An 11,359-nucleotide genomic window follows, 5' to 3' on the forward strand; every position below is an offset into this window, starting at 1 on the left:
GGCAGGGGAAGCTCTTTACAGCCAGAGAGGTCAGATAAACTGAGTTAGGAGTTCAGGAGTTTCGAGGCACAGCTGGGGAGGAGGGGAGCTCAAGGAGACGGAAAACCACCAACAGTAACACAGACAGGAATGTACTAAGAAGCAGTTCGCAATCGCCAAAACCCCCAAACAATCCAAATGTCTATCATCACTGTGGTATATTCGTATAATAAATACCAGACAGAAATGAAATTAGTGAACCACCAGTACACACGGCACGTGGATGATTCTCACGTGTATAATTTCAAGCAAAAGAAACTAGACACGAAAGAGAGCATGCTACACACGATGCCATTGATATCCTTCCAAAGGCAAAACTGACGGCATTAGAGTCCAGAGAGAGGCTGTGGTTATATTTGGGGAGCAAGGGTAGTGGCGGGGGGGGGAGGCACGGGAAGAAGTTGGGGGTGGGGTGGCTGGCAGTGTTCTCCGTCTCGATCTATGTTGGTGTTCACATGGGTGCCGTCACGTGGCAGTTCAGTAAGCTACGCACTCATGAGCTGTGCATTTCTGTACATGTAGGTTTCACTGCAATGAAAACAAGACAAAAAGCACGCACAGAGATGGAAAAACTCAAGACGCATAAAGAGGCTGGTGAGGCCACGTGCACTGGAAAAAGTAGGGGAAGCAATTTGTGAAGACCAAGCATCTTGGCAGGGAGGTACGTGGAGAAAAGTGCCATGTAGTTGCCATGCACAGCCCGCCTCCCCCCTACCCACACCCACTGCACCTCCTAAGTAACTCGTCATGGCGCTCACTGTTGTGGGTTTAGGAAAAGGTGTTTGTACACGATGTTTGGGAGACTTAGCTAGTGTTTGAGGTGCTTGGTGCTGTGTGACGTAGTTGAAGGGCAGCTTCCCGGGGATTCCATTGGCCTTCCGTTAGCAACGCTCTCCTGCTCCCAGTCCACAGGGCAAACTGCCCGAGTGTTTTGTAAGGAGGGGTCGGAAGAGCTGTGGTGAGTGGGAGGTGGGAGGGTTTCCTTCCATATTCCCGAGTTTTGTCAACTGTAAAACAGGATGAGAAAAATAGAAGGAAAAGCAGCTCATTCATGCCTGACATTTGTTACGTGTCTCTGTCCATTTTTTTCTCTTTCCAACAGCCTCTTCTTGAGATCTACTGTGTGCTGGGCCTGTGCTGTGTTCTGGGCAAGTGCAACACTGTAGGAAGTGATGACGTTCTTCAGATGCAGTAAACTCAGCCAGTGTGGCCCAGGGCAGGGCAATCCTTAGGGAGACAGACGATGCCCTGGGTGGTACGCAAGCCGGTGGGGTCTCGGGGGAGCCTGGTCAGAGTCACAGTCACCTGTGTCTGCGTGGCAGATTACCGCATAGCACACATGTACTAGGATTGCCTGCAGAGAGGGTTTGCCAAGCCAACTACTGGTAGGAACAAGTCAAGTGTTATCCTAGTCAAGAATGGGGACCTTTAGAAAGAACATGTGCCTTCAGACAAGGAATAGGCTAATTGTAACGGAATCGTACCCCTTGTTAGAGCAGCTACAAGAATTGCCAACTGAGAGGCTTCTGCTCCCGCCTTCCCGTTATAGTGTCACTACTAGGACCTCGGAGCCAGGCGATCATGTGCGTGTATATGCCGTGATACACCGACTGGGGTTCGCCTGCAGTACCCTACAGAAGGACCTTCTCGCTCTTCCCGTGACATCCCTCCTCAGTGTAGCATTTCATCACATTCTGTTCTAACTTTTTCATGGTCTAGTTTCTCCAATAAAATGTGAAATCTTTAAGGGAATTGTTTCTCTCTTAACAGTAATCATACCTGATATTTATTTAGTACTGTCTACGCTCGAAGACAAAATGCTGTCCAACTAGAATTTTCTTTGACGATGGAAATGTTCTGTATCTATAGATGGTGACACTAGTGTTGTGTGACTATTGAACACTTGAAATGTGGTCAGTGTGACTGAATGAATTTTTCAGTTTCTCTAATTTTAATCAATTTAGAGAGTCACATGCAGTTAGTAGCTGCAGGATTGAGCAGTGCAGCTCCAAGCTCTGTGATAAGCTCTTTACACACATTATCTCACTTAATCCTCCTAAGAACCCTAGCAGGTGGATAACGTCACCATCTCCATTTACAGGTAACAAAGCTGAGCCTTAAAAAGTATAAATGACTTCCCTACAATTACCCGGGTATTATCAAAAATGGTGAATTTGGGTTTTAAACTCATGTGTTGTAATGCCAGCGTCTGTGCTTTTAAAATTTGGCGTAGGGGTGGAACACAGTAAATAGTACCAAGGTCAAAGCTGTACTTACATTGTACGCAAGGATACAAACAAAATACAGATTTTTATTTTATTTTATATCGGGGCATAATGTGTATATATTCGAATGTACAGTTCATAGGTTTATAGTTCAATGAGTTTTGATAAATGCATCGAGGCCAGTCCTTGGCAGGCTACCCAGACACGAGCTTTCCAATGCCCCACTTAGTTCCTCTTACTCCTCCCTGCTCAATCCCCACTGACCTCCTGCTCACACTCTTCAGATTTCTTCCACCACAGTTGTTACCTGCTCTAGAATTTCCCTTTAGTGGAATCACTCAGTACGCATTCTTTTATATCTGGCATCTTCCACTCTCCATGATATTTTTAACTTCATCCACACTGCTGCTCCAGAAGTCTGTTCCTTTCTAGTCCTGAGAAGTGTTCTATCTACTGGATGGAAACACCACAATCTGTTCATTCGTTCCTTACTGATGCACACTGAGGTTGCTTCCAATTTGGGACCATTATCAGTAAAGCTACAATGCTCATTCTTTTTTTTTAAATCTTTTATTAAACAGTTTGTATTATCATCATCAATGCCTGCAGTTTTACAAACCTGAGCTTCTCAGCCCAGCATTTATAGAAAATTGCCAAGTATAGTTTATAGATAAAAGCAGAATTCAGTATTTATGAATTGCTACTCTGCTATAAATATAGACATTTAGAGATGATCTTCTCACTAGTCATTAATTTTCTTTAATTCAGGTTTATTGGGGTGACAATTGTTAGTAAAATTACATAGATTTCAGGTGTACAATTCTGTATTACATCATCTATAAATCCCATTGTGTGTTCACCACCAAGAGTCAGTTCTCCTTCCATCACCATATATTTGATTCCCTTTACCCTCAACTATCACCTCCCTTCCCCCTTACCCTCTGATAACCACTAAACTATTGTCTGTGTCCATGAGTTTTGTTTCTTCATGTGTTTGTCTTGTTCTTTGTTGTTTTCAGTTTTACATCCCATGTATCAGTGAGATCACATGGTTCTCGACTTTCTCTGTCTTATTTCACTCAGTATAATAATCTCAAGCTCCATCCACGTTGTTGCAAATGGTCCTATTTCATCTTTTCTTGCGGCAGAGGAGTAGCCCAACGGTGCTCATTCTTAGACGAGCCTTCCAGTGTGTGCTTTTTCATTTCTTTTGCTAAATGTCTACAAGTGAAACTTCTGGGTCACAGAGTAGGCATTTGTCGCATGTCACACAAAACTTTCAACCTCATCGCCCAAGCAGCTGTACAATTTCATTCCAACAACAATGCGTTAGAATCACGGTCGTCTCAGGTCCTCATCTTGACTTGAGTTTGTTAGTCTTTATAATTTTAGCCATTTTAGTGAGTGCACAGTGGAATCTTATTGTGGTTTTAATTTGTATTTCCCTAGTGACTGAAAATGTTCAGCACTTTTTCATGTGCTTATTCGTCACTTGTGTGTCTTCCCTTGTGCAGTGTCTCTTTTACTCATTTTTCATTGAGCAGTTTGTCTTTTTTTATTGTTTTGCAGGAGTTCTTTGTATATTCTGGATAAAGTCCTGTGCTACAGATGTATGTATTGAGAATATCTTCTCCCAGTCTGTTGCTTCCCTATTGATTTTTTCATTTGCATTGTGTTGTGTTATATTGTACTGATTCACTCATTTGTGTCGTGTTTTCTCTTGAGAAGTTTAAATTTTGATGATTTCTAATTCTTCAATTTTTCCTTTATGGTTATTGCTTTCTGGGTCCTATGTAAGAAATGTTTGCCTATGTTAATGCTGCAAAGACATTCTCCTATGTCTTTTTTCTAGAAGTTTTAAGTCTTTAGTATTTGACTCTGTGTGGAAGGCGTATCTTTCTGTTGTACGAAATTGTGTCATCAGCAAAGTGCAGAGATACAGAAGTATGCTGGATTGTTATAGTGCCAATCTGTTTACACTGGGACCCACGTTCCCCAAACCCCCCTTCTCTGTATGGTTCTGGGGGGAGGAAGGGCGTTGGCCCAAAGTGAGGTGGCATGAGATTGGGGCAGGGAAAGGGACGCAGCCGCCATTGCTTTCTAGAGGTTTCCATTGGCCAGACATGGAAAGAGGTGGTTACAGAGGGGCTCACAGGTCCCCCTTTCCCTCTCGTCCCCATTGTATGTCCAGCTCTTCTTCCTGACAGCTTGTCCTCGTAACCAACAGCCACGGCAGCCCCAGGAAGTTTGCTATGAATTCCCAGAGGAGGTAGCTGTGCAGAACCAACCACCACCTAGAGGCAGCGCCTTCTGTGGGCCTCCTGTGGCACCTCCAGGGGTCTGGCCCGAGTTCCCTGCCCCATTGTGCCGGAGCTGGGTCACAGCCTCTCTGGTTTCCTGCGCCCTTTGTGGGCCCTTTACTTCCCCTCTTGTTCCCACATTCGTGTAGAGACTAATTTGCACTAGAAAATCTCTGTCCCATTATACTCAGCAGCCCAGCTTCCCTGATTGACTCTGTTCCGATAACAATGAGAAAGAAGTGGTGTAGAGAACAGAACGAGGGAGGGTGGGAGGGAAGACTAGGGCTGGGCGGCACTCAGACTATTGGGAGCCACCACCTGCCCCCTCTGCGGAAATGCTGCTGTGCCCTGGGCGTCTTGTGTCAGGGAGAATCACCTTGTTTCATTCCCGTTTCTGCCATTTCTTGCACCACCTGGATAAATACTTCCAGCATCACCTTCAGTTGTGTCACTTTTTGTATGTTTGCTCTCTTGCCTCAAGAGATCGCGTGAAGGACACCACAGAGCACACAGCCTTCTCTGCTCTGTAAACTCCGACGTGCATTTCAACTTGTGGGCAGACTGTCACCATCATCATTCTCCTAACGGCCTGCCCGCGTCTCTACCCACTAAGACAAGACTGTCACTTAGGCTGCCTTTGGGAAGACGCACACCAAAGCTCAGGAGAGAGAGTGGAGCTAGCGGGGGCCTGAAGTCTGGAATTCTCCACGGAGTCTGTCATCCTTCTTACACCGATTGCCCCAGACCACAGAGACCTGAGCTGGTGGAGCCACTCTCGCCCCTGGGAGGACAGACACACACTCAGGTTAATAACTCACATCCGGGCCCCCATGGCATCCTGTCCAGTGAGCCCTCAGCCACACCGCAGCCCAGCCCACTCGGGGCAATGGCACTCTAGAAGCAAAACCGAGCGAGTACTGCCCAGGGCAGCAGTTTAGCCACAGGGGTCTCCTCCTCTCACACTAACTGATGCTACAGTCTGCTGCCTTGCCTTTGTCTCCTTGAGGCTGAGTCTGGGGAATCAGAAACAGCATGGAAATCATGATGAGGTTAAAACGTGGAACAGCTGAAAAAGCATGGCTTGCTCAGGAGAACTGAATCCCAGTCTCGATTTGGGAAATAAACATGGGGAAAGCCAATAACCTCAGGCTTCCTCTGAAAAACTGCAAGGTTGGACTCGCACAGTCGCTTCCATGGAGACCTGAGATTGTGCTGAGGGCTGGGCCGTGGTGTGGCCAGAGAGCCAGGGGACGGGATACCGGGCTATGCATCTAATCCGTGCCTAGGTCAGCTTTCTGTCCTTCTGCCTTATACTGTGTAAAGGTCAAAGTCATATTTTATTAAAATGAGAATTCTTTTGCTTAAAGAAAAAACAAAGATTAAAAACTTGCTCATTTTTTCCTGGATGTTCTCTAAGATTATCTCAGTTTTAAATGCTCTGAAATATACAAAAGTTATTGACAGCCAATTCTGCCTATCCTAGCAGGCCCTACATTGGTTTCAATCATGCAAAAATCTCATTTTTTCATTCATTTGCACCTTAATGAATCAATTAATTCAACAGAAAGTTATTGGCTACCAGATACAGAATGTGGGGCTAAGGGAAGAAAAATGAATTTAAGACCTCCCTTTACCATAATCTCTCAGAGGCCTAGGGGGTCAGACAAGCAAATGAGAAACTATAATACAATGTGATAAATGTTATAATAGAAGCTGGTTAAAAAATAAAATAGAAAGGAAGCCATTCATTCTGCTAGAGGGCTTTGAAAATGTGCCCCATGATAGTTTTATATTTTTGCAACACATTGACCTGCAGACTTGCATTGTGTTTGGGCTCATATTCAAATGATTTCTTCATTTTCTGAGCAAGAGGGGATAATTCTACGATACACTGGGTAACAGCGTTAGGCCATCAGAGCTGGAAAATATGCCACAGATAATTCACAAATGGGAAAACCCACATATGGGCAATTCACAGATGGCTATATATCGCTTTCCTGTCAAGTTGAAGAAAATCTTATGAAGACCGTCCAAATGCACCCTTTCAAGTACGCAATCAGTACATTACTTTAATACAAAAAGTAAGCACAATGGTGAAAGGACTATGCTTTCCAGGTGCCCAGATCATTGCGTCATGTTCTTCTCCAAGAATGAAAAAGGTTTCCAATCACTCCAAAGACACATATTTCATTGGGCTTGTTGACAGTTTATGAGGACAAGAAGAATTTCTCCCTCTCATGTCTGACCCCGTGCACAGAGAGAGGTGCCAGCAATTAACTTAAAACTTTGGCAACAGCGGTGTCCCCTGACTCACTGAACAACTGGTCTACCATTTCTGACCCCACCGTGGTGTCGGTCCTTGGTTACCCACTGCTCGCTGATCGCAGGTTTGCAGCCTTGAACCCGTCTTTGTCGCTATCAATTTCTAAAATCAGAAACTTTCATAAAGTTGATGAAAGTCTGTGGGTCTTTCTCATACAAAGCAAAGGAGCACAGAGAGTTTTGCCTCCTTGTCTGCATTTGACAGCACGGAAAAAAAAAAGTCAGAAAACATGGGGATGTGGGGATCTTTTTCTAAACAAGATTTACATAATTCAAAAACGTCTGTAGATACCGTTAATTTGCTGATGAATATTGACGGTAACTCTAATAGGACCCATGGAAGAGGAAAGCACGTGACACCGCTCGAATGTTATTCCGATATTCGTGCTGTGCATAACCACTGTGCACTCGTTGGCGATGCCTCATAATTCTGCTGCTTAGGAGATCCTCTCAGTGGAATGAACACTGGACAACTCAAACTGACGTAATTCATTACATTCAGCGCCATTTTCTGTGACTCTATTTAACTCAGATGCCTCCTTTAAGGCCCATCTTAAATGCCACCTTCATCATCTCAACCCTGTCACCATCTGAACTCACACAGACTCTCCCTTCTGTGAAATAAAATCACTCCATGCATTTTCCTGTAATTTTACACGTAACAAACACTACGTCTTGGAATAAACTATTGTTAACACTCTTACATATGGTTTTCTTCTCTCACAAAAGTACCTCATTTCCCCAAGTACAGAGTAATCCCCTCACGTCTTACTTTGCACCAACACACCGACAACTGCTCAATCATTTATTCCATCATGCATTCATTCATTCATTTGACAGAGATTTGATGAGCAGCCACCAAACGTCAGAAACCGTGCTGGACAGCAGGGTTATGAGCCCGTGTCCCCACCCTCAAGTTGTACAGTTTTCTGGGGAGGCCGACAGAGCGTGTGCACTAGGCTTTCCTCTGCACTGGGGCTGAGACACCGTGGAGGCCGTCCAGGGAGGGGAGGCAGGGAAACGATCAAGGCCAAGGAAGAGCACTAAGCAGAGCCAGGAGAAGACGCAGAAAGCACTGCGCAGCTAGAAGGTGCCTGCATCTCATTTGTTAGGTGACACAGAATGAGCATAGAAGGAACGGGGGCGAAAGCCAAGAGGAAGGATACAAATAAATTTCAGGTTCTTTCCTGTTTTTAACACGAAATATTTAAAAGTATGTGCAATCTTAGTTCTCTGTTGGAAATCCGTGGAAAACTACTCTATAAACAACACAGATAAACTAATTACTAAATATTGGATTCACTTTTAAGGAGAGTGAATAAAACTCTTATTGGAAAAAAGATGTTTAGCTACCTGAGGCAGCTTGCCTCATACAGGGAGCTAAGTGTCTTTATTTCCAAGGATGAGTGTATTTTACTCATTAAGATAAGACTTGATTACACTTCTCCTTTCTAGGACCCCTGAGGGCTGGGTAATTTTATGATGGTGGCATTGTTCCTGAGTTAAATAACTGTGCGTGTGTTGGGGGGACAGAAGGTGTCAGGTAAGATAGTAAGAATACACCGAACTGAATCATTTCAATTATTGTATTGGGTCAGAGTCTCAGCCATAGGATTTTCTAAAATAAACCAACCAAGTAAACAGGACGTGGTACCCCCTTGCCATAACTCAAATCTATCAGGAGACAATGATGATAATAAGATCTACCAGTTACTCGGGATTTATGTCGTACCTGAAATTGTGCTAACGACTCTCTAGTATATGCTTTTATCTTAAAGACTATCCTCAACGTTGGGTGCTATTATTTGTGTTAGAAAGTACTCAGTAAATGTTTGTTAAGTGAGTAAAAGTGACACCTAGCAAATTACTCCAGAAACAATTCAATCCTCTCATCCAACAATAAAAACCGGCAATGCCGTGGGTCGTGTGCCTAGCAAATCGTGCAGCTTCCAGGACGCTGAACCCAGCTGTGCCGTAAAGAAAAAACAAACAGCCGTGCAAATATGACCAGCCCATGGTACTTGGCGCATGGTAAGTGTTTATTGAATGATTACATGAATGGATGGATGGATGGAAGTGTACAAGAAAGGCAAACATGCCCCCAAAACAGTACATTGAGGGACTTCTTGAAAGACCAAAGAGAGAACCCACATTGCTTTATTCTGAAACAGACAACCAAAACAAGCCTTTTTCCTTCTGTGCATGGGGGCAGTAACGTTCATTCCCACTCTTGCCTTTCTCACCCTAAAACCAAACAAATGGAAGGAAAAATGTAGCACAGAGAGAAAGTAAACATCACCTTAACAGTAAAAGAGTTGGGACAAATCTGATGGATTTCATCAATGGATCTAACAAAATAATTTGAGACTTTATGGCTTATTGATCAAGGAACTACATCTGAGAGGTGCCCATCCATCACCTTTGAGACCAGAGAACTCCCAGAGAAAACACTGCTCCTGCCACAAATCATAGCCACCCTTCTGAATTCTAAAGTTCCAGTGGCTCGGCCTGCCAGGAAAACCTCAGCACAGCCTGACAGCACAGCTTTGTCTCTGCAGGAGGGAAGGGGGCACGAACAGGGCCCAGGCACAACGAACCTCACTGAGGATACCTTGAGAATATAATCCTGACCGTGACCTTGTCAGATAAGTGACGGAATCCTTCAACAGACAAGGGAAATGAGGGGCAAAGTGACCCGTCAGAGACACACGGCCAGCAGGTGCATTTGCACTGGGACATTCCAGTATGTACCCCTCTGCCCTGCCAGCCAACTCTGCAGACCTCCGGGGATGTATTTCCCATGGGCGTCCTCAGTGAGAACAGCTCTACAGTAAGGAATTACAGCATCCAGATGAAAACAGTTTATTTCAGTCTTTCTAGAATTCATCTTTTAAGGAAAAAAAAGCTAGAGCAGCCCCAAGGTGCCAACATTCCTCTAAACGTCGTGCTACAACGTGAACAAAGCTAGAAAAGACCTTGCCACACATGCGTGTTCCGCTTCCTAGTGGACTTAAACCCACAGCCATGAAGGAGCCACACCGGATGCCACGCAAAGCCCCCAGCTCTCCTCTGGACGTCCTCTAGCCGGTCTGGCATCGGAGGCCAGCGACCAGAATGGACGCACCCAAGATCACAGCAGTGCGACAGCCGAGGTAATGAGCCTTAAATGCATTCAAGAGAAAAGGTTTCGAGTATGTGACTCCACTGCTACACTGTAAGTCCTGCCATGCTTGGCAGCTTAAAAACACCGTGTTCTATGACCTCATGGCTGCTGTGGGGCAAGATCTCAGGCCGGGCTCAGCCGGGTGGGAGTGGCAGGGGCCCTCAGGTGGCTGCCATCAGGTGGCAGCAGAAGCTGGAGCCGTGGTGCTGGCCGTGTGGCTCTGGTTTCGGCTCAGGCTTGTCTAGGCGGTCGCTCAGCCAGGGTTCCTTTGGGCTTCCTTACAGCGTGGTGGCCTCAGGGCACTTGGATCACCGAGGCAGGCTGTGGCCCCAGCACAATTCCAGCTGCCCAGGTGGCAGCCCTGTTCTGCCACCTTCTTTTGGTTTCAAGGGAGTTCACAGTCTCACACATTCCAGGGGAAGGAATACAGATCCCCCCAACCTCCCACCCCCCACCACACACACACCCCATCTCTCAATGGGAAGTGCCAAGGTCACATGAGCAGAACATGTGGAATTGGAGACACTACTGCAGGCAGCTCAGGAAAACATAACTTGCCCCATGACACCTACAGGGGAAGAGAGCACTTCAGGAAGGACGACAAATATCAGTAAAAATGCAGACGCCTGGGGAAAGGCTTCTGACAACCAGAAACATTTAGAGGTAAATATAAAAATTGGGGATAGGATCCCAACACTTGTTCTGCATAATACTGGGGACATAAGTGATATCTGCCTTCTGGGACGCCTGCACTCACACAGATTGTGCACACGCGTGCACACACACACACACACACACACAACCCCCGCCCCCAGAACCCTCTAACCCAAAGGGGACGGCTTCCACTGCAAGCCTTTTATCCGTAGCTCCTGTGACAAGTGGCAGCAGTGCTCACCGCTTCTTCAAGCATTTCTGCATCCTCGAGAGAGTCCTCGGACCTGCTGGAGAAGGCTTCCTAAGGGATGTCCCCTCGGTTCAAGGCAAAGTCATTTCTTTGGATCCTGTTGTCACCCAGCCCCTCACAGGAACAGCCTGGAGAAGGGGACGTGCAAAGTGCACGGCTTTGGTGCCAGCGCTTCTGGCTGGGCTCCAGCTTCTAACTCTCAGCAACCTCGTTCTGCCATTTGAAGTTAAATATAGAACGTAAGGGGCAGGGTGAGAGCTCCAGAGCCCCAGACAAATCCTAATTCTCCCTGTCGCCCCATCTATCACCACCTGCTTATCTCTCTATTTCTCGGTGCTTCTCTTCACAGTGCTTAGTTATTTCCAGTTCCTTTATTCGGCTAGAAGCTAAGCCTCACTCTTATAGT

At 45.8% G+C, this 11,359-nt stretch overlaps 1 long non-coding RNA gene across 2 annotated transcripts in view; it reads right to left on the reverse strand.

Moving 5' to 3' along the window:
* LOC141569347 (uncharacterized) overlaps positions 1-11,062 on the reverse strand; it is a 447,021-nt gene extending 435,959 nt beyond the window's left edge. For both annotated transcript variants that reach the window (XR_012492885.1, XR_012492884.1), the window contains exon 1: positions 10,945-11,062. This is a non-coding gene — a long non-coding RNA (uncharacterized LOC141569347). The remainder of the gene's footprint in view (positions 1-10,944) is intronic.
* Between the last annotated feature and the right edge of the window lie 297 nt (positions 11,063-11,359).

Source organism: Rhinolophus sinicus, linkage group LG17 (assembly GCF_036562045.2).
Source record: "Rhinolophus sinicus isolate RSC01 linkage group LG17, ASM3656204v1, whole genome shotgun sequence".
Lineage (NCBI taxonomy): Eukaryota > Metazoa > Chordata > Mammalia > Chiroptera > Rhinolophidae > Rhinolophus > Rhinolophus sinicus.